General features: G+C 39.8%; 1 long non-coding RNA gene across 1 annotated transcript in view; it reads right to left on the minus strand.

Moving 5' to 3' along the window:
• Positions 1–626: 626 nt before the first annotated feature.
• The window catches only part of LOC136883342 (uncharacterized), a 33,651-nt gene continuing 6,981 nt past the window's right edge, over positions 627–27,296 (minus strand). The window contains exon 2 of the long non-coding RNA XR_010861240.2: positions 627–879. This is a non-coding gene — a long non-coding RNA (uncharacterized lncRNA). The remainder of the gene's footprint in view (positions 880–27,296) is intronic.

Here is a 27,296-nt window from a genome sequence, read left to right on the forward strand (position 1 = left end):
TGGACAGTGTAATGGGACGTGTGAGCTCGTCACATCTGATTAAGACCTTAAGAGGGGATGGTTATCAAGTTGTACTTACCCTTCAGAAAACAATCCCCAAAACCAGGGCGTTAAGGCTTTTATAGGTTAGAATGCAAACCGACTGAAACGAATAACACATATGCTCTAGCCCGGACAACAGTTCTGCTTTGAAATGTGCATAAATATGAAGGGCCTGGCATATTAGAACTCCGGTAGAAGTAATGTTACTCTCGCTGCATATCAAAAAAGCGGGCTAGACGACACTTCTTACAAGCTAGGTGGTGACAAAAATCCACTCGTATCACCATTCAGAACGCCTGGAAGGTATATGTAGCCGCTTCACGGCGTGGACGGACAAGTTGCCGGCTTAACTCCTATCCATTCCAGTGCATGGACACCTGCATTATTGTTGCTGTAGAGCGGGTTGTGGCATCCGCAGGCTGAGTATTCAAGCTGCATCGATTACAATGCGAACCATCGTATGTCCCCTACCAGATAAGTTAATTTGCATTCTAACCTTTTACCCACTAACTATCCCGGCTCTAATAATCACCAACATCTATCTCAAAAGGGTCAATATTACACAAATATACAAACACAGCAAGTTTTAAAATAGCGAAATGCTACAAGAGATGTTTATTGTTGAGAATGTGTACATGATGTTGACGTGATAAAAGATGGAGAGTAGTTTCATCAATGAGGATGATCTTTGCCGTATACGGTTTCATGGGCCGTGCCGTGGTCGTGAACTCCTGGCTTCTGGTCTTCATTTGGAGTGTGTACGTGGCCGTTACCATCTCCGTAACGACCCTTGTCGATGGCGAGCACTGCGACGGCCGCGAACATCAGGACAATAGCCTGGAACAAGAACAGATGAAATGTTACACACCCTAGTAAAGAACCATATTGACTGTGATTTTTAACAGTTCCAAATCCCTGTTGTAAGATCTTTAACTGTTGCTAATCACAGTGAGCGAAACTTTTAACAGTTGAAAATCACGGTTATTGTGACAGTGCCTGTTACAAATCACAATTAACATGATCACGTTCAGAAAGAAACACATTCATAACCGAGAGACTTGAACTAATAATTTATAACAAGAAAATGTATCTGTTGGTTTGTGAGTTTTAACTGTTACAAATCACGGTAAGGAAAAAACAAACCCCATGGTGCAACTACGCCGAAGGGTCATGGTCTAATAAGCAACCGCTGCTCAACCCGAAGGCCTGCAGATTATGAGGTGTCGTGTGGTCAGCACGACGAATTTTCTCGGCCGTATTCTTGGTTTCCTACACCAGTCACATCACGGTAACTGTCACTATCTTTATAATAAATACAGTTGATTGGTAAATACAATATCACTTATAAATGTTATTCACTCCGATTTTGAACGGTTACTAAACACAGCGACCGTGACAACTCACCCGCCCCCCCCACTAAACAAAGGTTTTTGGTCGAAGATAAACAGTATCATGACCGAGAACTAAAGTAAATAATTTGTTTCATAACAGGAAAAATGTGACCGTTTCAAATCTCAGTGACGTGATTTTTAATTGTTACAAATCACAGTGATTGTAACTTTTATGTGTTAAAAATCACAGTAACCGTGAATACGTTCCCAGTCAGAACCTTGGTCGAATATCAATACAGGCATGACATAAAATTTAACCACAATAGTCATTAGCAAAAACACAGTACCTTCTTTTCTTCTTTTTTACCGCTTTTCTCCCACATCTGTGGTGTCGCGGGTGCAAACTGTGTTGCATATGTGGATTTGGCTCTGTTTTATGGCTGAATGCCCTTCCTGTCGCCAACCCTATATGGAGGGATGTAATCACTATTGCGTGTTTCTGTTGTGGGTGGTAGTGTAGTGTGTTGTCAGAATATGAAGAGGGAAGTGTTGGGCCAAACACAAACACCCAGTCCCCGGGCCAGAAGAATTAATCAGAGGCGATTAAAATCCCCATATCCGGAATCGAACCCGGGAACCTCTGAACCGAAGGCCTCAACGCTGACTATTCAGCCAATGAGTCGAACCAGCAAGAACACAGTATAACTGTTACAGATCATTGTAATTGTAACTGTAATGACTCTCTCTATAAATATCTGGTTAAATATTCACGGCAAAGAAATTTTAGAATGAGTGTATTAGTAATAACAGTGACTGTAACTAGTAATCGCTGTAAACTTGCGATATGTTAGTGGGAAGTTAATTATCTAGCAAAACAAAATCCTTCAACAACGAGCCATAACAAAAATATTGTAATTTAGAAATGATATTCAAGAACAATTTCTACCTAAGGCAGTTCGTTGTTTAAACTCTAAGGCACTGAATTTGCCAGAATATTTAACAATCTACAGTGACTAAAATTTCCAGAGTCATTTTTAACCATAGAAAATCCCCGTAAAGAATTTGGCCTGAGACACTCTTGAATTAAAACGAAATGTGCCTACATGCTGAACAATGTTCCATAAGTATCTTTACCAAAACAGTAATACATGCTGTCAATTTACGATGTGTCATTATAAATATGCATTAAATAAAAGTACTCTGGAAACACAATTACAATCATAACTATAAACCCCCATAATTACATTCATATTTTTGTCTACCATGCATATTTTTTGGTAATGATATTTATCTTCCAGAACTTCCGTGGCTCAAATCCCTGTCACTCCATGTGACATTTGTGCTGGACAAAGCGGAGGCGGGTACTGCGGTTTGTCACATTTTACTCCAGCAACACACACCAATGGCATTTCATCTGTCAGCCACTAATCGTTGCCCCAGTAGTGTGTGACAGGCTTCGGCAGCCGGCACAATTCCTATCCTCGCCGCTAGATGAGGGCTTCATTCATTCCATCCCTGACCCGGAAATTCATTTCATTCATCTTTCAGCTGATTACTGAAATCTTAAGACGGTTAACTTTATTAAGATTAGAAACTATTTATAGTGATGGTGTGGAATTCATGAGCAGCAGGGTCGGCAAAATGAAATTTACTACAATTTTAAAAATAATTTCCATATCATATCGATTAATCTAAATTAAATATATTTAAGCCTCTCCGTTTCCTTGGTTGAATGTCAAGCGAACTGACCTTCAATTCAGACGGCCCCGGGTTCGTTTCCCTGCCGGGTCGAAGGATTCTAACAGTATATGGTTAATTCCTCTCGCTTGGGGACTAGGTATTTGTGTTCGTCTCAATACATTTCTCTTCAACTACATACAACACACCACGCTACTACAGGTCACAGAAACACGTAATAGTGAATATATCCTTTAGCATGGGATTGGCGTCAGGAAGGGCATTCAACCGTAAAACTGGAGCAAATCCACTCCAATTGTTGACCCCAACAGATTGTGAAACGTCCATATTATTATTATTATTATGATTCTTATTATTATTATTATTATTATTATTATTATTATTATTATTATTATTATTATTATTATTATTATTAAGAATAAGGATAAGAATGACAACAAAACCTAACTTCCACCACGTACCATGCTTCCAAAGTTTTTACGGTTTTCGGAGACGCCGAGGTGACGGAATTTTGTCCCGCGGGAGTACTTTTACGTGCTGGTAAATCACCTACACGAGGCTGACGTATTTCAACACCTTCAAATACCACCAGACTGGGAGAGGTTCGAACCTGCAGGCTTAGGCTCAGAAAGTCAGCGCTTTAGCCGCCTGAGCCACTCAGCCCCACAAAAGAGGAAGGTATAGTAAGGTAAGGTAAGGGTGTATTCTGCCCGAAGGCAGGTCCGAACCTCCGCAGAGGTGTGCCTGAGCCGGAGTTTACGTACGGTAGGGTAGCCAGTTCCTTTCCGCTCCTCCAATCCCTTACCCGCCACCAACAGCGCGTGGCAACCTATCCAAATCTTGACCACGCCCAATATTGCTTAACTTCGGAGAACTCACGGGATCTGGTGTTTCAACACGGCTATGGCCGTTGGCAAAAGAGGAAGAAGAACGATTTTAAGCTCGTATGTTTTTGCGCTGGGGGCTATCTGGAATATTATCATAAATTTCCCCGACACCTCCGTAACCATGGCAACCAGTGTTCGTCTATGTATATTAGGACAGTAGCGTCATCTTCTCACTGTGCGCTTTCTTCCTGTAACTAAGAGCTTGAGAAAATCTCGTGTGAGTGAAACCCGCTCTACTCCTCAGTACAGGGGCCTGTTCCACGAACAGACTTTGCAACTTTTCAACTTTGCACTTTTCAATTATTGCAAAGTGTAAAATCCTTCTGTTCCACCATTATCTAGGTATTGTTTTTCAATTTCTTCGGAGAGTGAAAAGTCTTTTCGTAATACAACATAATTTTAATGTTTTATTTTTTACGGCGAAGACGATATAATAATGGTACCGGTAGTTTTAATTTTTTTTTGATAAAGGGAAATAAGGATAATTACAAGAAGCTGGCTGTGCTAGCACTTGTCAAGGACAAACGGGACATCCTTTATGGCAAGTTTAAAAATAATATTGAGAAAGTGATGCCCATGTCTATCAATATAAGCATCTTCGTGCTCGGTAACGAGAACACCGTCAACACGCCCACACACAGACGGAAAGCCATCCTTCATTAGGAATTATTTCGCTATATTATGTGGATTATCAGGCCAACATACCAAGATAGGAAATGTTACATTTACTATAACATCTACGACTTTAGTAACAGTTCTGCAAATAGTTGATTTTGATCTCCCATGCATTGCTGCTACGCCGTGCAGTTGGGCAACCATTTCCTCACCAATGTAGGCATATAAGAATTTGTTCTTTTTCCGAAAGGGATTGACTTCTTCTTGCTGCAGGTTTCAATAAATGACCATCACTTAAATAATATAGTCAGCTTGTGTTGGGGTAACACGAAAACACTCGTGAAATTATCTCGAAGTAATAATAATAATACTAATCTTATTTGCTTTACGTCCCACTAACTACTATTTTAAGGTCTTCGGAGACGCCGAGGTGCCGGATTTTAGTCCCGCGGGAGTTCTTTTACGTGCAAATAAATCTACCGACACGAGGCTGACGTATTTGAGCACCTTCAAATACCACCGGACTGAGCCAGGATGGAACCTGCCAAGTGGGGGTTAGAAGGCCAGCGCCTCAACCGTCTGAGCCACTCAGCCCGGCTTATCTCGAAGTGATCTTATGAAAATTAATCCTGTCTTTGTACATTCCCTTATTGGATTTTTCATCACTATACTCACTTGATGATAATAAAAGCTCTCGTCGTAACATGTTTATACATCACTAAATCAAATTCTATGCCGAGAAAGTAGTGTAGATACACTGACTGACAGTGCAAATGCAACACCAAGAAGGAGTGGTTCGAAAGGGATGAAAGTTGGGGAAAAAACAGAGACGGCACGGACGAATAATTGATGTTTATTTCAAACCGATATGCAGGTTACACAATGCGCACGGCATCGACTCAGTAGGATGTAGGACCACCGCGAGCGGCGATGCACGCAGAAACACGTCGAGGTACAGAGTCAATAAGAGTGCGGATGATGTCCTGAGGGATGGTTCTCCATTCTCTGTCAACCATTTGCCACAGTTGGTCGTCCGTACGAGGCTGGGGCAGAGTTTGCAAACGGCGTCCAATGAGATCCCACACGTGTTCGATTGGTGAGAGATCCGGAGAGTACGCTGGCCACGGAAGCATCTGTACACCTCGTAGAGCCTGTTGGGAGATGCGAGCAGTGTGTGGGCGGGCATTATCCTGCTGAAACAGAGCATTGGGCAGCCCCTGAAGGTACGGGAGTGCCACCGGCCGCAGCACATGCTGCACGTAGCGGTGGGTATTTAACGTGCCTTGAATACGCACTAGAGGTGACGTGGAATCATACGCAATAGCGCCCCAAACCATGATGCCGCGTTGTCTAGCGGTAGGGCGCTCCACAGTTACTGCCGGATTTGACCTTTCTCCACGCCGACGCCACACTCGTCTGCGGTGACTATCACTGACAGAACAGAAGCGTGACTCATCGGAGAACACGACGTTCCGCCATTCCCTCATCCAAGTCGCTCTAGCCCGGCACCATGCCAGGCGTGCACGTCTATGCTGTGGAGTCAATGGTAGTCTTCTGAGCGGACGCCGGGAGTGCAGGCCTCCTTCAACCAATCGACGGGAAATTGTTCTGGTCGATATTGGAACAGCCAGGGTGTCTTGCACATGCTGAAGAATGGCGGTTGACGTGGCGTGCGGGGCTGCCACCGCTTGGCGGCAGATGCGCCGATCCTCGCGTGCTGACGTCACTCGGGCTGCGCCTGGACCCCTCGCACGTGCCACATGTCCCTGCGCCAACCATCTTCGCCACAGGCGCTGCACCGTGGACACATCCCTATGGGTATCGGCTGCGATTTGACGAAGCGACCAACCTGCCCTTCTCAGCCCGATCACCATACCCCTCGTAAAGTCGTCTGTCTGCTGGAAATGCCGCCGTTGACGGCGGCCTGGCATTCTTAGCTATACACGTGTCCTGTGGCACACGACAACACGTTCTACAATGACTGTCGGCTGAGAAATCACGGTACGAAGTGGGCCATTCGCCAACGCCGTGTCCCATTTATCGTTCGCTACGTGCGCAGCACAGCGGCGCATTTCACATCATGAGCATACCTCAGTGACGTCAGTCTACCCTGCAATTGGCATAAAGTTCTGACCACTCCTTCTTGGTGTTGCATTTGCTCTGTCAGTCAGTGTACTTGCTAATTAACAGCTGAAAAGGGAATCGGCTCTTTACAAGATTTCTGAAAACTTTTCCCTTCATTTCTTTGCACTTTGCATTTCTGTACCGATGGAGGAACATAACAGGCTTGAAAAGTGAAACGATTCCTAACTTTTCACTTTTCACTTTGCAAGACAAATCTGAAAATCGATGGTGGAACAAAATCTGAACTGGAAGTTGCAAAGTTCTTTCTTGGAACTGGCCACAGAATTAAAATATTTCAACTGAACCGGCCGTAAAACGAACCTAGGTCCTTGGAATAAGAGAGAGGCACGCTACTTCTACACCACTTGGCTGAATAATAATAATAATAATAATAATAATAATAATAATAATAATAATAATAATAATATAGTGTGTGTTTCGTCATCAGCCCGAAGGCTGCTTGGATCTTCAACAGCTCCACCATTAGCTGTCATAGATAGACTAGGCATCACTGAAGAGGCATACTAGGGAAATAAGGAGTGACGTAGCTTCCCGTTGTTTTCCTCACTGAACCAGAAATCGCTATTACATATCAGCCTGCCAATCCCACTGAAATACATGCATCAACCGACACTAGCAACCACTATAGAAACATACAATAGCGAATACACCCGTCCACGTTGGGTTGCCATCAGGAAGGGCATCTGTCCATAAAACTGAGCACAATCCGCTAGGATAATGTCAGGAAAGAAAAGAATAAGATTCCTTTGCAATCTCTGCCAATCTAGGTGTCCTCCAATTACAAAAAAATTAAAATAAAGTTTATTCAAAATGAAAATAAGAATTGTTGTGGCAGGCAATATGAAGAAGCTACAAACCACAATACTGCACGTCACTTCAGCCGTGATCTTGACCTTATTTATCTTATAATAGGTACTTATGTGCTTCGAGTGAGCATGTTACATCAGCTAGTGCTTTACTTGCAGCAATGAATGAAGAAACGTCTCGACGTGGGAGTTTAACAAAGACTATAATGAGCCATAAAAGACAACGCCAGAGGGGATATGGGTAGAGTGCTCTCTTGAAGTGGCTAGAAATGTTTCGCAAGTTAGTTCCTTGAAAGGTGATATTATTATTATTATTATTATTATTATTATTATTATTATTATTATTATTATTATTATTATTATTATTATTATTATTATTATTATTATTATTATTATTATTATTATTATTATTATTATTATTATTATTATTTTCCGACTCGTTGGCTGAATGGTCAGCGTAATGGCCTTCGGGTCAGAGGGTCCCGGATTCTATTCTCTAACCTTCTTCGGTTAATTCCAGTGGCCCGAGGGCTGGGTATTTGTGCTGCCCCCAACATCCCTGCAACTCACACACCACACATAAGATTATCCTCCACCACAATAACGCGCAGTTACCAACACATGGCAGATGCCGCCCAACCTCATCGGAGGGTCTGCCTTTCAAGGGCTGCACTCGGCTAGAAACAGCCACACGAAATTATTATTATTATTATTATTATTATTATTATTATTATTGACGGTCCCGCGGTGTAGGGGTAGCGTGCCTGCCTCTTACGCGGAGGCCCCGGGTTCGTTTCCCGGCCAAGTCAGGGACTTTTACCTGCATCTGAGGGCTGGTTCGAGGTCCACTCAGCTTACGTGATTACAATTGAGGAGCTATCTGACGGTGAGATGGCGGTCCCGGTCTAGAATGTCAAGAATAACGGCCGAGAGGATCAGTTGTGCTAACCACATGACAGCTCGTAATCTGCAGGCGCTCGGGCTGAGCAGCGGTCGCTTGGTAGGCCAAGGCCCTTCGGGGCTGTTGCGCCATGGGTATTTATTATTATTATTATTATTATTATTATTATTATTATTATTATTATTATTATTATTATTATTATTATTATTATTATTATTATTGCAAATATGCCCATTACGACAAAACACATTACTTAGAGGTGCCAATCTTCTTTCCATTATTTTAGTGTGAGCTTCCTTCCTGTCTTCAGACCCGATTGTTCCTCTTGGTCTACTTGCCATTTGTGACTTTTACATCTGCAGATTATCCGGTTTTGAACATCTGCTGGTGTAATTCCAATCTTTTAAGAACAGTTTTGTTTCACCAACCCATTTCATTTTATAGTATCTGTTTTGGTTTTAGTCCTGTTTTCACGTTGTTGTTTGGGTCATCCATCAACCTATGGACTGGTGTGATGCATCCCTGCATGCCACCCTATCCTGTGAAAACCTTTTCATTTCTACGTAACTAGTTTACATCTACTATAATCAGTTTGCTGTATTCATGCGTTTTACGACCTACACTTCCCTCGAAAACCAATTGAACATGTGAAGATGTGTCCTATCGTTCTATCTCTTCTTCTCGTCATATTTTGCCAAACCATTCTCCTCTCACTGCTTCAGTATCTCCTCACTCGTGATTCGATCTACCCATATCACCTTTTTCATTCTTCTGTAACACCAAATTTCAAAAGCTTCTATTCTCTTTCTTTATGAGCTAGTTATCGTCCATGTTTCACTTCCATACAATGCCACGCTCCAGGTGAAAGTCTTCAAAAACGTCTTTCTAATTTCTAAATCATTGTTCTAGGTGAGCAAATTTATTTTCTTAACTAAGACCTTCCTTGATTGTGCTAGTCTGCATTTTATGTCCCCCTTACTTCCGTCATCGTTAGTTATTTTACTGCCCAAGTAACAATATTCATCTATTTCCTTTAAGACTTCATTTCCTAATCTAATATTTTCTGCATCACCTGACTCCGTTCGTCTGCACTCCATCACGTGTCTTCTGAATCTTGTAGTACTTCCCCAAGACTCTGCCCATACCAGTCAGCAATATTTGTCCAGATCGTTTACAGACTCAGATATAATAACAATATCATCGGTAAATCTTATAGATTTCCTCTCCTTGGGTTGTGATTCTTTTTCCAAATATGTTCCTGTTTTCATAGAATTCGACTATTTGTTCTGTAACCCTGTCTGGGGTCCATTCTTTCATATGTTCATAGAATATTAACCTGCGTTTTGTAAAGTCACTGTGATTATTTTTTGTATTGTTTTATTTTCTGTTTGGCTCTGGGGCGATATTGTCCGTCTGCGAGCTTCGGGCGTAGAATTTTTCTCATGATCTTTCGTTCCATTAGGCTCGGTATTTTCAATGTCTTTTTCCCCGTTCGGAGTTATTTTATGATTAAAGATTTCTTTTGGATGATGCCATCTTCCTCCATATCTTCTCTTGTTTCTTCCGCCCATTTAGTAGTTCATTTTAATTTGATGATGTAGATAAGATTTTCCTTGTAAGTCGAGTCTCGTTCATTCTTGTAAGGTGCCCATAAAAATTCAGTCTCCTCTTACGTATGGTGTCTGTGGTCTTCTCTGTTTGTCTGTCTGTATAGATCTTCATTTCTCCTATTCCTCCATCTACCGTCCTTTCCTTTTTCGGGTCCTAAGATCTTTCTCAAGATTTGTCTTTCTTTCTTCTCTCGCTCATCCATTCCCTCTTTCTTGTTCAGGATCAGATATTCTGAACTATAAAAACCCTCTGGCTTTATAACCGTAGTTTAGTGTCTGCTCCATCTTTCTGGCCCTTCCCTTATTTGCCTTCATTATCATTATTATTATCATATTATTATTATTATTATTATTATTATTATTATTATTATTATTATTATTATTATTATTATTATTATTATTATTTCATTTGTGTGTGGAACCTGTTGCATCACGCAGTGCTTTACGATTCGCCTTTCTGGTCTTCCATATGATTTTCACTTTTTTCCCCGTGGGCTCCTTTCTTTACTTGGTTCACTTCACTTGGCTCCTTGTCTCTTTGGAACATCATTTTCTGGTTGTACTACTCACCTTTTTACCTTCTTTACAGAACACATTTCTGTCTAACATTTTTCACACATCTATCTGGGCTTTCTGTAGGTCCTTTTTGACTTCTTGGATCCATGGTAGACTCTTAAATGTTATGCTGTATGTCATGATTTTGTGTGTAAGCCTTATTTCTGGAAGTCTTTGAACATGTCCATAAAATTTCAAAATTCGTTTTCTAATATCTGCTGCCAGGTTGGACAGTTTTGCTGTTGCTTTACGGAATTTCAGACTGTATCCGTCTTTAGTATTTTTCTGGACTAAGAATATTCCTCATGACATTTCGTTCTTCCTTCAGAATGTTCTCTAGAATTCCTTTTTCTAATGAGTATTGTAGTGCCTGATCTTTGTGTGTGTGTGTGTGTGTTGAAATATATTTTTGTTGTAAATGTCGCATGTTCTGCAGTACGCTCGCTTGAGTTTCTATATGTGAACATTCTGTTCTTCCTTACTATTATTATTATTATTATTATTATTATTATTATTATTATTATTATTATTATTATTAGTTAGCTTTTCCTGCTATAATTTTGATGTATTTTTTTCTATTTATTTAGTTATCGATTGGCTTTAATGCCAGGAATTTCCGATAACAAGTTCGGCCCCCCTGATGCAGATCTTTCCATTTGACTCCCATGGGCGACCTGCGTGCCTGGATGTAAAATGATGATGATGATGATTATAATAATCAGGTAGGAAGAGGGTGAAACCCGGTATCGGCATATAGGCTACTTCTGTCGAATAACACGCAAGAGTCTGCTTAAGGCTTAACGTCTCCATCCGACGGACGAATATCCATCAGCAGCTTCATATGCCCTCCCTCCATATGAACACGACGGAGAGGTTTGTAATTAAATTCAGGGTTTTGGCACGCAGTCTAGTGATTAGAAAATGTATACCACCATCTCTCCTACCCTGCCGGCTTTGATTCTGATGGCGACATTTTTCCTATCAACGGGCCTCGAACCGGCTAATCATAGTAGAGACTTGACGCCTTAACGATGATGCAAATCATTTTGACATTTTTATTCGTTACTTATTGGTAAATTCTCAATATTATATTTCAACGTCACAATTCCGTAAGTGATTCATTCGTGTTGTTTACTGCAGACTTATAGCGATGAAATACTACCAAGACTTCATCTGTTTAGTAATGTTATTGCCTTTACGTCCCACAAACTACTTTTACGGTTTTCGGAGACGCCGAGGTGTCGGAATTTAATCCCGCAGGAGTTCTTTTACGTGCCAGTAAATCTACCGACACGAGGCTGACGTATTTGAGCACCTTCATATACCACTGGACTAAGCCAGGATAGAACCTGCCAAGTTGGGGTCAGAAGGCCAGTGCCTCAACCGTCTGAGCCACTCAGCCCGGCAATTCATCTGTTTAAATGAATAGTCCCAAGTAGATTAACTTGTCCGTTAAATTTCGATAATATACTTTCACGTTACGAGATTTATATTCCCCGACGATTCTCACAGCCGGAATGAATGTCAAATGAATTCCTGGCGGAGAAGATGGTCAGGCATAAGGATAGCCACTCGTATTCTTCCAAGTAAGCACGAACCTACTACGCTGGCGTAACAGGGGGAGAGGTGATACTCCCACGTGGCGGGTCCCAGGTGGCGGATAGGGGGGTCCTAACCGGCTTGCCGGCGGACTTGAGGGAAATAAAATACCTCTCACGGACCAAACACACTACCCCCTGCGGGTGGGGGACGCACATGTAGAATACACCCGCGGTATCCCCTACCTGTCGTAAGAGGCGACTAAAAGAGGCGACCAAGGGATGATCAAATTAGAACTATGAGACTACTTGTAATTAGTAACATCACGCAGGGAACACCATGGGTCACTTTTACTTGCGCGTAGTACCACTATGTTAGGTACGCACTAGGTTTGTGATTAGTAGCGAGAGTGTGTGAATCTGGATGAGGGTCTTACGGTACCTGTGATACGTACCCCTATATGAGTAACAGAATGGGATGAGCGACACCATGGTTCTGCCTTGCCTATGCTTAGTTCCCGATATGTGGGGACTACTACGAGATAGTTCGGGTCCCTGTGGTTAGTCCACTTACGAGAGGAACGCCATAGGTTTGCGTTGCCTGTAAATAGCGCCGCAGTGTGCGAAACACCATAGGTCTGTGTTACATGTGCGAATTACACTACCAGTGAATAGTACCATAATGTGTGGAATACCGCGAGTCTACGCTACTTTTGATTAGTACCGCAACATTACAAATAGCATGGTTCTACTTTCCTAGCGATAAGTACCATTATGAGGGGCCGATGACCTGGATTTTGGACCCGATTCGACTACAAGCATAATCGATTGAGCATCGTGCTATGGAAGCAGTCCCTTGCTCAGTAATACTATTGTTTTGTGCCAGCTTCTGTGCATATGAGGCACTGTGGGTCGATTCCACTGATCGTTTTAAATTCATATCCATCCATCCATCCATCCATTCATTCTTTGTCCTCACGTTTTGAATTCTGGTCAATGGAGGATTTTGGACTTTTAATTTGTCCTAAGATTTCGTCTCATTTCATACCATTAAGGGCCGATGACCTCGATGTTAGTCCCCTTTAAACAACAAGCATCATCATCATCCTCTAAGTAACAAGGTTGCGAATAGTAGAAACCTTCATTTTCTACTCCTCCAAGCGGCCGAAATGGCTTTTCTATAAATGCAATATCTTTTTATTATTTGAGAACAACGTGATGAAAATTTTTTTGGTAGTTGCTTTACGTCGCACCGACACAGATAGGTCTTATGGCGACGATGGGACAGGGAAGGGCTAGGAGTCGGAAGGAAGCGGCCGTGGCCTTAATTAAGGTACAGCGCCAGCATTTGCCTGGTGTGAAAATGGGAAACCACGGAAAACCATTTTCAGGGCTGCCGACAGTGGGGTCAAACCTGCTATCTCCCGAATACTTGATACTGGCCGCACTTAAGCGACTACAGCTATCGAGCTCGGTACGTGATAAAACTATTTAGACGTGACAGTCAGTAATATAACACTCATAGTAAATCTGCTTACACTCACGTCAAAGAACAGGTTACGTTCTGCTCCAGTGCCAGGGGAAGGGTCTTTCACCTAAGGAACTAGCTCCAAACTTTGGCGTGGTTGTTTTGAAAGTGTGAGAAAAACCTTGACGGTGCAATTAAGAGAAAGATAATATTAAATTACGATGACCTTTGCTTATTATCTCATGATTTGTTCCCAGGTGGCCTTGGAGCGAGCTGATATAATATTTGGCTTCCTATTATAAGAGGTATGAAATGTTTATTACCTGAAATACAGTTGGCCATGACGTCAATTTAGAAGGCTGTGTAGCACTTGTAGCCATTAAGAACAATGACTAGAAAGAAACATGTTGGATTTAATGTTACTTTATTGCCTAATAAATGAATGTCGCGTGTCCGAAACGAGATTCCTGATAGGGGGAAAACTGTAAGTAGAAACGTTACAGTGGTCGAGTATTTATCAATGGTGGCTGGTGTTCAGGCAGGAATTACGATATTATTATTATTATTATTATTATTATTATTATTATTATTATTATTATTATTATTATTATTATTATTTTAAACCTACTATCGAATAATAATAATAATAATAATAAATACAAATATCTTCATTATATATATTTATGCCTTTCAGCGTTCAGTCTGCAAGCCTCTATTAGTAACTATTGCTGTGGCCTCAATTAGTTCTATACCTCTTATCTTTAAATCGTTAGAAACTGAGTCTTACCATTGTCACCTTGGTCTCTCTTTACTTCTCTTACCCTCCATAAGAGAGTCCATTATTCTGATAGGTAACCTATCCTCCTCCATTTGTCTCATATGACGCCACCACGGAAGCCGGTTCATGCCTACAGCTTCATCCATCGAGTTCATAACCATTTTTCCTGCTTCCATGTCTGTTACTTCTAACTTATGAATAAGATATCCTGAGTCCACCCAGCTTGCACTCCCACAAAGTAAAGTTAGTCTGAAAAAAGACCTATGTAAAAATATAATAATAATAATAATAAGAAGAAGAAGAATTGTGCAATAAGTAAGGCCTCCCGGTGAAGTTTAAAATTGTGGATTCTCAGACTGTCCATCCATCTCTAAGAAAAACTGTCAACTTGAGGAAACCGTAGTACCTTTTACATTTGAGGACTAGATATCTCTGACATCAAAATGTTGCCTAATCTACAGTTCAGATGTCAGCGAAAATGTTTGTATTCAGATGTTATTCATACTGTTGATCTTCCATTGTTTATTTTAATTCTCTGAAGTTACCTAAACTGCAATTTATTTCATCCGCCCCTCTACAGGCGTGTTATCAAGCTAATTCACCTATCAAAATATCAGATATGAATTTCCTTTACCTCATTCAAAAACGTTTTCACCAAAACATCTAGACTGTTCTGCCAAAACCCCTATATTAGACGCGAGTTTCGAGGATAGTCTGTCTGACCTTGCGGAAGCTTTATCGAGTGCTCTACAGACTAAGGAGAGAGGCCGTCTCCTTCGGGACTCGTGAGGCGGGGGTTTCGGCATCATGACATCATAACAAACAAGATATGGCAGTTAATTTCATTAAGTGAATTACTGCGTGTGCGGCTAGGAAAGATTTCTACACCCCCCCCCTCCCCCGGCTCCGTTCTCAAATTAAATGTAGGGCTTCCTCTTTCAAGAACAAATATAACTTTTCGTCTTTATATTTTTACATTTTTATTTCCCCTGTGGAAATAGTTGGAATGTAAGGAAGCACTGCGTAGTTTCGGCCTTGTAAATTTAAAACTGATTTTCTCTTTCTTCGGCCGTGTAGTGTGGGCCTTATGCATCTGTAATCATTTCTATTTTCGAGGGTAGCATTAATATTATTTGTGTAGGGCTATTTGTACAGTAGTGTACTACTGCTTTATAAAGTGATGATGTCCGACGTGGTCACGGGTGTAAATTCATAGCCCACAAGGTGCAATTTTTATTATGATATAAAATGATCTCTTGGGGTTAGAAAGCCTGCGCGTTGTAAGTATTGTAGAAGCTAAGACTTCACCTTCTTTTGACTGTATAATTTCCAGAAGGGATTACCTCCCTCTGGCTAGAATCTTAGGACGTGCGGGTCAAAGAGTTTGGCTGTGCTACTCAAAGAGATTTGCTTTTAATTCATTATACTGTTGGAAATAATGCTGGGCTGAGTGGCTCAGACGGTTGAGGCGCTGGCCTTCTGATCCCAACTTCGCGGGTTCGATCCTGGCTCAGTCCGGTGGTATTTGAAGGTGCTCAAATACGTCGGCCTCGTGTCGGTAGATTTGCTGGCACGTAAAAGAACTCCTGCGGGACTAAATTCCGGCACCTCGGCATATCCGAAAACCTTAAAATAGTTAGTGGGACGTATAGCAAATAGCATTATTATTATTACTGTTGGAAATGTTTTGAGCCATCGAGCTCCTCATGTTGTAAAATTCCTACGTAAATTCTAGAGAATCTCAACTTTAGGTAAATAATTGAAGGTACCTTTCCATCTGCGACGTTTGTTAATTGTTAATAATAATAATAATAATAATAATAATAATAATAATAATAATAATAATAATAATAATAATAATACAGAGTGAGTTGGGTGCGTGGTTCGGGTCAAGAAGCCGAATTGCATTCGGGAGATGATGGGTTCGAACCCCACTGTTGGCAGATCTGAACATGGATATTTCGTGGTTTCCTACTTTCACACCACGTTGTACCTTATTTAAGGGCACGGTCACTTCCTTCGCTGTCCCCGCGCCTTCCTAATTCATCGTCACCGAAAACTTGTTAGTGTAACGTTAAATAGTAATTAATAAACATGGTTTGCAAATGAGTGAAAACTGACACCTTGTTTGTTCCCATATAAGAAGAGATAAGTGCATGGAAATTGTCGATTAACAGGTGAGAAAGTGAATATCGATAACCGCGCTGCGTGAAACTGAAAGTGAGAACGTGTTTAGAAACTTGCTGCGCCATATTTAGTGGCAAGTTAAAAATCTTAATATAACCGAAGCCGTGCTGTTGCAAGCAGATGAGGTGATAAAATGTTCATCCTACGCTTCTAACCTACTTTGAGGGAAATTAAATTTGTGTTTTAATTAGGGGCTTGATAATTTCCCGTCGTCAACACTATGTTATTATTAAAGCCCGGATTTTCATGCGGTAATAGGTTAGATTCCAAACTAATTTGGTTAGTAGGAAATGCTGGCCACTCGCTGTTCTATAATGTAGAAAGAGTAACATAAATTATAGGGGTTCTGATGGGCCGTAACCCTAATGTATATGCAAACCCCCATAGCATAATCGGTGTGAAGGTAGACTATACTTGCTTCTCGCTTCAGTAAGTTTGCATTCTAACCTATTAGTGCATAAAATACCGGGCTCTAGTTATTATTAACAATATTGTTGCTGCTTCATTAAGGGATTTGGTTCATTTTGGACCAGAATTGTGAGATCAGTGTTAAGTTTCGTAGGTAAACTACCTTCCTGTATTCACCTCATGACTCTTCATTTTTTCGAGTCCATTCATAGCTACCTAGATTTCCCTACAGCTTCATTTCCTCGCACTGTCAATTCAGTTGTCTCCTATGTAACTATCGGCCTCACTCGATTCCTCTACTGAGGTATAACTTACATTGTTTCGAGTCCATTCATAGCTACCTAGATTTCCCTACAGCTTCATTTCCTCGTACTGTCAATTCAGTTGCCTCCTATGTAACATACCCTTGTCTATTGGCCTCAAACGATTCCTCTACTGAGGTATAACTTACATGTTCTCGAATTCATTCAGTATCCCCTTTGATTTTGCCGTAGTTCTTTTAATATTGAAAACATTTCATAGCAAAGTAGCTTCTACGAAAAACGTAAAATTAAGCATTTTTCTCCATGGTGCCGAAAGTTGAAGGAAGGGCTAAAGGTCCCGGATTGGTTTCAAATTGTGAGTCTTGGATAGCTCTATCAAACTAAACAAAAATAAATTTCGAAAAAAATGCCGAGCTCGACAGCTGCAGTCGCTTAAGTGCGACCAGTATCCAGTATTCGGGAGATAGTAGGTTCGAACCCCACTGTCGGCAGCCCCGAAGATGGTTTTCCGTGGTTTCCCATTTTCACACCAGGCAAATGCTGGGGCTGTACCTTAATTAAGGCCACGGCCGCTTACTTCCCACTCCTAGCCTTTTTCCGGTCCCATCGTCGCCATATGACCTATCTGTGTCGGTGTGACGTAAAGCAACTAGCAAAAAAAAAAAAAAAAAAAAAAAAAAAAAAAAAAATCGAAAATCACTTCCGTCTAAATGCAGTTTCGGAACAAGAGCCTAAAATCGCTTGTTTCTTTACACGTTGTCTTTTTGTGTTCAAATACTAGCCAAATTAACTACATGCATACATACATAAATTACATACATTATCATTATAGACTGTTATCCGACTCGTTGGCTGAATGGTCAGCGTACTGGCCTTCGGTTCAGACGGTCCCGGGTTCGATTCCCGGCCGGGTCGGGGATTTTAACCTTAATTGGTTAATTCCAATGGCATGGAGTCTGGGTGTATGTGTTGTCTTCATCATCATTTCTTCATCATCACGACACGCAGGTCGCCTACGGGAGTCAACTAGAAAGACCTGCACCTGGCGAGCCGAACCCGTTCTGGGATATCCCGGCACTAAAAGCCATATGACATTTCATTTCATAGACTGTTATGCCTTTCAGCGTTCAGTCTGCAAGCCTCTGTGAATTTACTAAACGCCGCCACAATCCGCGATTTACAACTAGTGTTGTGGCCTCGTTTAGTTCCATACTCCTTATCTTTAAATCGTTAGAAATAGAGTCTAACCATCGTCGTCTTGGTCTACCTCTACTTCTCTTACCCTCCATAACAGAGTCCATTATTCTCCTAGGTAACCTATCCTCCTCCATTCGCCTCACATGACCCCACCACCGAAGCCGGTTTATGCGTACAGCTTCATCCACCGAGTTCATTCCTAAACTAGCCTTTATCTCCTCATTCCGATTACCCTCCTGCCATTGTTCCCACCGTTTTGTACCAACAATCATTCTTGCTACTTTCATGTCTGTTACTTCTAACGTATGAATAAGATATCCTGAGTCCACCCAACTTTCGCTCCCGTAAAGCAAAGTTGGTCTGAAAACAGACCGATGTAAAGATAGTTTCGTCTGGGAGCTGACTTCCTTCTTACAGAATACTGCTGATCGCAACTGCGAGCTCACTGCATTAGCTTTACGACACCTTGATTCAATCTCACTTACTATATTATTAACTTATTAACTTATTTACATAATACTTTCTGTAATGTGTTCCTTGGTTCAATACCCTCTGGTGGTTTTTTATTTTTGAAAAATGTTCACACCGAGTGTAGTTATAAGGGCTTAAGTGAAACAATGCATTGACTCACAATAGCGCTCGTAGTGGCAAAAAAATACAAACTGCTAATCTAATCGACCGGATAACGATGATTAAGAAAAGGATTATAATTTTTAGGAATAAAGAATATATTCTCATACTTATTAATTATGAACATTATATTTACCTAAAATTCGTAGCTCATATCCCTAGGACGTTTTCAACATTGAGTTGCTTCCCTGAAGGGCTAGAACTATGAATTTTTTCCCTTCACCTCCAATTTAATTTTCTCTTAGTGTAACCAACCTTCCTCTATTTGCCTCACACGAATCCTCTACATACGTCCACTTTTTAAAAGCCCATCCAATGCCATATGGTTTCACCCATAGCTTCATTTCGCCTCACTATCAATTCACTCGTCTCCTAAGAAACCTGCTTTCATTTACTCGCCTCACATGACTCCTCTACTAAGGTCTACGTTTTCTCGAGTCCTGCCAGTGCCTTCTAGATTTTTCCATCGCTTCTTTTATCTTCCCTGTCAGTATTTTCTCCTAGGTAACATGACTTCCGCATTTGCCTCACAATCTCGTAGGGAGCTTCATCCATCAGTGACAACTCTATTGTCTCCTAGATAATCTACCTTCCTCCAACCGTCCCACATAACTCCGCTATCCAGATTTATTCACTTCACACTTGTTCGTTCATAACTTGTCTTTTCTCTCTGCATTGAGAATGCCCTCCTTCTATTGTTCCCACTGGTTCGTATAAGCAACCATCTTCGATTCTTTCATGTACGCAATCCTGCACTGCCTTCATCGAATATTCCGAGTTTATTAAACAAATGAATATTTTTAAAAAGAGAGATAATCCACCTGATAGTCACCCCTGTTAGAGAATCAAAATATCGGCCTCCTAATTATTTCATATGAATAATGTGTATTTTATATGATGTTCGGTTTAAGCAGGGCTTGATTCATAACTCAAGATTACAATTGCCAGCATCAGACAGATTGTCTCTTTTAGATTTTATTTGAAAAAGAAACTCCAGTGCATGGTACTTCGAGCCAGAGGGCAAAAATCATGTCTAACACTGGCCAATGAATTTTTCAACGCAGAGTCCACTATGGTCTGGATAATGTTGTCCGGGATTCGGTTTATTCTTAAGAAGTTCTGTGTCTCCTGAGGAATTGTCCCTCTGGCGCCAATCATAACTCCAATGACTTACCATTTTCTAATTTGATACTTCTTTCTGAGATCCTCAGGATATGAGCTTTTTTCTCCTCACACACTACTCGAGACTGCTGTTCATTTACCTCGAAACTTATAGTGGGGTCAATCACCAAACCCGTACATTTCGCCCGGTCTATAACAACATTATCAGCTCATCTTGTGGATCCATTTGTGGAAAGACATCCCACTTCTTCATAAATTCCAAGTGTTGTTGTTTAGGGAGACTTCCAGCAATCAATGTGTGAACTGTATTGTGCCGATTGATTGATTAAATAACAATCGGGCTGAGTGGCTCAGACGGTTGAGGACCTGGCCTTCTGGTCCCAACTTGGCAGGTTCGATTCTGGCTCAGTCCGGTGGTGTTTGAAGGTGCTCAAACACGTCAGTCTCCTGTCGGTAGATTTACTGGCACGTAAAGGAACTCCTGCAGGACTAAATTTCGGCACCTTGGCATCTCCAAAAATCGTAAAAGTAGTTAGTGGGACGTAATGAGAATAACAATAAAATGTCCCCCTCCTTTACAGTGTTTACGTAGAACAGGCAGTACAGGAAATCAAATAGAAAGGGAATCAAAATCCAAGAAGAGGAAATCGAAACCCTGAGATTTGCCGATGATATTGGTATTTTATTTGAGACTGCAGAAGAATTGGAGAAATTTTTGAATGGTATGCACGGAGTCTTGGGTAAGGAGTGCAGGATGAAAATAAATGAGTTCAAAACAAATGTAATGGACTGTAGTCGGACGAAGGCAGGTGATGCAGGTAATATTAGATTAGGAAATTACGTCTTACATGAAGTAGATACATATTGTTACTTGGATAGAAAAATAACTAACGATTGCAGAAGTAAGGAGGACATAAAATGCAGACTAGCACAAGCAAAGAAGGCCTTTCTTAGGAAGTGAAAGTTGCTTACCTCGAACATTGATATACGAATTAGAAAGACATTTTTGAAGACTTTCGTCCGGAACGTGGCATTGTATGGAAGTGATATATGAACGATAACTAGCTCAGAAAGAAAGAGAAAAGAAGCTTTTGAAATGTGGTGTTACAGAAGAACGCTGAAGGCGAGATGGATAGATCGAATCACGAATGAAGAGATACTGAATCGAGTTGGTGAGAGGAGATCGATTTGGCTAAATTTGACGAGAAGAAGAGATAGAATGATAGGACACATCCTAAGACACCCAGGACGTGATCCGTTGGTTTTTGAGGGAAGTGTAGGCAGTAAGAACGCTAGGGGTAGACCAAGGTTTGAATATGACAAGCATATTAGAGCAGATGTAGGATGTAGTATTTACGTAGAAATGAAAAGTTTAGCACTGGATAGGCTGACATGGATAGCTGCATCAAACCAGTCTATGGACTGATGACTCGAACAGCACATTATTATTATTATTATTATTATTATTATTATTATTATTATTATTATTATTAGAGCCCGGATTTTTATGCATTAATAGGTCAGAATACAAACTTACTGAAGCGCGTAGCAAGTATAGTCTACCTTCACAGCGACCATGCTATGGGGTTTGCATAGACATTAGGGGTACGGCCTATCAGAACCCCTATAATTTATGTTACTCTTGCTACATTATGGAAGAGCGGGTGGCCAACACTGCCTACTAATCTAACTAGTTTGCAATCTAACCTTTTACTGCATAAAAATCCGGGCTAAATTATTATTATTTACATAACAATTGTATCCGTTTTTTAGGATGAATTGCTAGCGTCATAGCCTTCGGATTAGAGTGTTCCGAGTTTAATTCCCTAACAGGTCGGGATTTTTTCCCGCATCTGATTAATTCCTCTGTCTGAAGGACTAAATGAGTTAGTCTCAATACACAGCTCACCACGAAATACCACAGACTCATTCAGAGTTTGGATACATCTCTCTTTATAGGGTTGGCGTCAGGTAGGGAATTTGGACGTAAAACAAGACCAAAACCACATGAGAGGAAAGTGCCGGAAGAAGAAAGTTAAACGTAGAATACCTGGCTGAACCACAGCTCTGTTGCGGTTTACGTACATAACCACCGCAGACCAGGAAGAAGACAATTGCCTAACGACGTACTTCCTACCTGTTCTGAAATCGCTTTCCAAAACGGCGTTGTTACGTGAATGAATGGATCCGCCATAACCACAACTCAGTGTACCACATAATGGTCTCATTATATTACTTACTTGTTCCCAGAACAAGGAGAAAGTGCTAGAGATAGTTTCTTTCAAAGAATATTATTCTCAATTCTTAGGCACGTCAGACGAGGATTTCAAGCTTTTCTATGTCTTGCGACCCTTAAAAAATAAGTTTGCAATCAATTACATGTTTTAATCACATCCTCTATATCTGTTACTCATGTTTCATAGTTGTTCATTTATATGTAAAAAATTAACTATAACAAATATTTCATACCGAGCTCGATAGCTGCAGTCACTTAAGTGAGGCCAGTGTCCAGTATTCGGGAGATACTAGATTCGAACCCCACTGTCGGCAGCCCTGAAAATGGTTTTCCGTGGTTTCCCATTTCCACACAAGGCAAGTGCTGGGGCTGTACCTTAATTAAGGCCACGGCCGCTTCCTTCCCACTCCCCATTCCTTCCCTGTCCCATTGTCGCCGTAAGACCTATCTGTGTCGGTGCGACGTAAAGCAACTAGCAAGTAGCAAATATTTCATGTTTGTTCACTTATATGCAAAAATGTAACTGTTACAATTATTTCATAGTTGTTAATTTATATGTAAGAATGTAACTGTTACAAATGTTTCATAGTTGTTAATTTATATATAAGAATGTAACTGTTACAAATGTTTAATAATTGTTCATTTATATGCAAAGATGTAACTGTTACAAATGTTTCTTGATTGTTCATTTATATCTAAGAATATAACTGTTACAAATGTTTCATTAGTTGTTCATTTATATGTAAGAATGTAACTGTTACAAATGTTTCATTAGTTGTTCATTTATATGTAAGAATGTAACTGTTACAAATGTTTCATTAGTTGTTCATTTGTATGTAAAAATGTAACTGTTACAAATGTTTCTTGATTGTTCGTTTATATCTAAGAATATAACTGTTACAAATGTTTCATTAGTTGTTCATTTATATGTAAGAATATAACTGTTACAACTGTTTCATTAGTTGTTCATTTATATGTAAGAATGTAACTGTTACAAATGTTTCATTAGTTGTTCATTTATATGTAAAATGTAACTGTTACAAATAGTTCATAGTTGTTAATTTGTATGTAAGAGTGTAACTGTTACAAATGTTTCATAATTGTTCATTTATATGCAAATATGTAACTGTTACAAATGTCTCTTGATTGTTCATTTATATGTAAGAATGTAACTGTTACAAATGTTTCATTAGTTGTTCATTTATATGCAAAAATGTAACTGTTACAAATGTTTCATAATTGTTCATTTATATGCAAAAATGTAACTGTTACAAATGTTTCTTGATTGTTCATTTATGTGTAAGAATGTAACTGTTACAAATGTTTCATTAGTTGCTCATTTATATCTAAGAATGTAACTGTTACAAATATTTCATTAGTTGATCATTTATATGTAAGAATGTAACTGTTACAAATGTTTCATTAGTTGTTCATTTATATGTAAAATGTAACTGTTACAAATAGTTCATAGTTGTTAATTTGTATGTAAGAGTGTAACTGTTACAAATGTTTCATAATTGTTCATTTATATGCAAATATGTAACTGTTACAAATGTCTCTTGATTGTTCATTTATATGTAAGAATGTAACTGTTACAAATGTTTCATTAGTTGTTCATTTATATGCAAAAATGTAACTGTTACAAATGTTTCATAATTGTTCATTTATATGCAAAAATGTAACTGTTACAAATGTTTCTTGATTGTTCATTTATGTGTAAGAATGTAACTGTTACAAATGTTTCATTAGTTGTTCATTTACATCTAAGAATGTAACTGTTACAAATGTTTCATTAGTTGTTCATTTATATGTAAAAATGCAACTGTTACAAATATTTCATAGTTGTTCATTTATGTGTAAATTATTTTTACAGATGTTTCATGGTTAATTTCATCCTCCTTGATCGGGATATCTTTATGCCATTAAACTAGTCCATTGAACGCGCAGCTGTCCATGGTGTGTTGTGTGTGAAGTAGTGTCAGGAATTGAGCGTGTAACAGAGAGAAGCATCAGTTAACTGTGCTTGTACACGCGCTAGCTAAAATGCTGCACAAATAAATAGATATTGTGTATGTTTACGGTTTCTGCGATATCAGTGCTCTTGCTGCTGTCGGAGAATATCGTGGGCGCTTTTCGAAACGTCAAATTACTGATCGTAGAGTGTTTACCAGAGTTTTCAACACATTGTCGGAAACAAGTATTCTTCCAGGTTCCCATTTTTCTTCTGAACGTGTATTTCAACAACCTGTGCAAGAACAGCAACACATTGTTGAAATGATGCAGCGTATCTCTACTACCAGCACACGGGGACGTTGCGCACTTGTCAATGTCACACGAACACGTGTATGGTAAACATTACATGTGGAAAACTTGTATCCACATCAAAACGTCAAAGAGGTAGGGTGGGCAAGACATGAATGTGCTCGCCACTAGCCCAAAAATAAATGTACTTTAAATGTGTTCTATCTTGGGAACCATTCGGAATAGGGCATAGGTCCATATTGCACCCCTGAAAATTGACCATTTCTGCTGGGACACACTGTATATGGAATAATACCCAAAGGGAAGACAAATTTGGTTTTCGCATGAATTAGCAAATAGTTAATGATTTGGGAGAAACGTTTATGGGTATGTTAGAAATCAAACATACGGCTTTTTTGAAGAATGATTACGATCATGATTTCGGTTTCCAGCCAGATCGGAGTTTTAAGCGTGTCTGCTTAAGATCTCTGACTCTGGGACTGGGCGTTTTTGCTTGTCTCAATACAAGCCTCTTCGTACACACGATATAATACAGTAATACAATTTGTAACAGTTACATTCTTGTTCATTTATATCAAAGAATGTAACTGTTAAAAATGTTTCATAGTTGTTCATTTATATGCAAAAATGTAACTGTTACAAATGTTTCATTGTTGTTAATTTTTATGTAAGAATGTAACTGTTACAAGCAGACACGCTTACAACCAAAACAAAATACTCAATAGCGAATACGTCCTTCTACATAGGGTTGGTGTCAGGAATGGCATTAGGACAGGGTGAAGTCGAACAGGCTGTGAGGGAAAGTGGCGGAAGAAGAAGAATAATAAGCTAGAAATCAAACCTACATAGAACTTAAATTCCTGGATACTAATCGCTTTAACACGATGGACCATTTCTTTTTTGCTAGCGGCTTAACGTCGTACTCAAAGTTTAACTCGCCTATTAAGTCCTCAGAGATGTTCATCCTGTTACTCATGGGTTCTAAGTTTATTTTAGAAGCGAACATCATTTTGTCGGGTTCAGTGGCTCTGATAGTTGCGGCCCTGTTCTTCCGAACCCAACTTGGCACGTTCGAGCCTGGCTCAGTCCGGTGGTATTCGAAGGTGTTCAAATATATAAGCTTCGTGACGGTAGATTTACTGACACGTAAAATAAATCCTGCAGTACAAAATTCCGGCACATCGGCGTCTCCTAAAACCGTGAAAAGTAGTTAGTAGGACATAAAGTAATAACATAATAATAACAATAATAATAATAATAATAATAATAATAATAATAATAATAATAATAATAATAATAATAATAATAATAATAATAATAATAATGACACGGTCAAGTCGAACAGGGTGTGAGGACATCATCTTAGGCTTCTAAGTTTATTTTAGAAGTAAACATCATTTTGCCGGCCTCAGTGGCTCAGATGGTTGATGGTTATTTTTATTATTATTATTATTATTATTATTATTATTATTATTATTATTATTATTATCATCATCATTTTGTTTTGACGACTGACGACCTTGAATGTTCATTGCACCTTCCGAGGAAGTCTTCCTGTCAGGAAATTTCCATCATGCCTATGGCCTTGTTAATTTGCTCATTAAGACTATTACGGTATCTTAAGATTCAGTGAAAGTTTTTCTCCTTAATTGCCATCACCGGCGGCGTTGGTGGACATTGGTATGACGAAATGTTGTTGCGAAGTAATTCCTTAAAGCATTAACAGCCAAAGTCAACGACTTGTATTCAGACACCCTCCTATGCCTCCGTACTCAGTCACCATGGAAACGGCTATGCTGACCCCAGCATTTCCTGTTGTGAAAATGAGAAACCACGGCAAACCATATTCAAGGCTGTTGACGGTGGGATTCGAACCCACCATTTCCCGAAAGTAAACTCACAGCAGCGTGACCCTAACCGCACGGCCAACTCGCTCGGTACAGATACTGTTAATATGACCCAAAAAGTTAATAATTTATTGTAATGTGCGCAATTAGTTTCTTAATTATAGCTCCTTTTCCCGAAAATAGAGGTCTTTCTTCAAAATACTCCAGGCACAAGAATGTTTGTTTGTTTGTTTTGAAGTTTGTTAAGCTCAGGAAGGTTTGTTGTAGATTAAAAGCTTTTAACATTTTTGTTAATAATGGCGTTCTAAGAACCGTGGGTGTTTTTGTGCGTTTATGAAAGTTTCCAGACAGTTTTTAATAGTTTGAACTACTCAGGATAAAACTGTTTAACCTGTAGGATTAATTTCAGAATAACTTTTTCCTCGTTCCTTTCATTTGCCATTATTTTTATTGCTAATTGTCGTTTTGCTACATTTATCATGTTAGTTTTTAATTTTCTTCCGCTTTGTTTTGTCATTAGTTGATTTTTCTACGTTGCTCTTTCATTATATTTTTACAATCTGCATTGTGGTACTCTGTTGTAAACATATTTTTCACTGCGGAAGTGTGCAATTTAGTTTTGATTTCCCAAATAAATAAATAAATAAATAAATAAATAAATAAATAAAAAACGTGCGGGTGAGCCTGAAATGTGGCCGCACAAAGAGAAATAGGTTCGACCATCTTCTCCGAAATTTTGGCGCATCCACTAATACCAGAATCCGATCTTT

This window comes from Anabrus simplex, chromosome 11 (assembly GCF_040414725.1).
Source record: "Anabrus simplex isolate iqAnaSimp1 chromosome 11, ASM4041472v1, whole genome shotgun sequence".
NCBI lineage: Eukaryota > Metazoa > Arthropoda > Insecta > Orthoptera > Tettigoniidae > Anabrus > Anabrus simplex.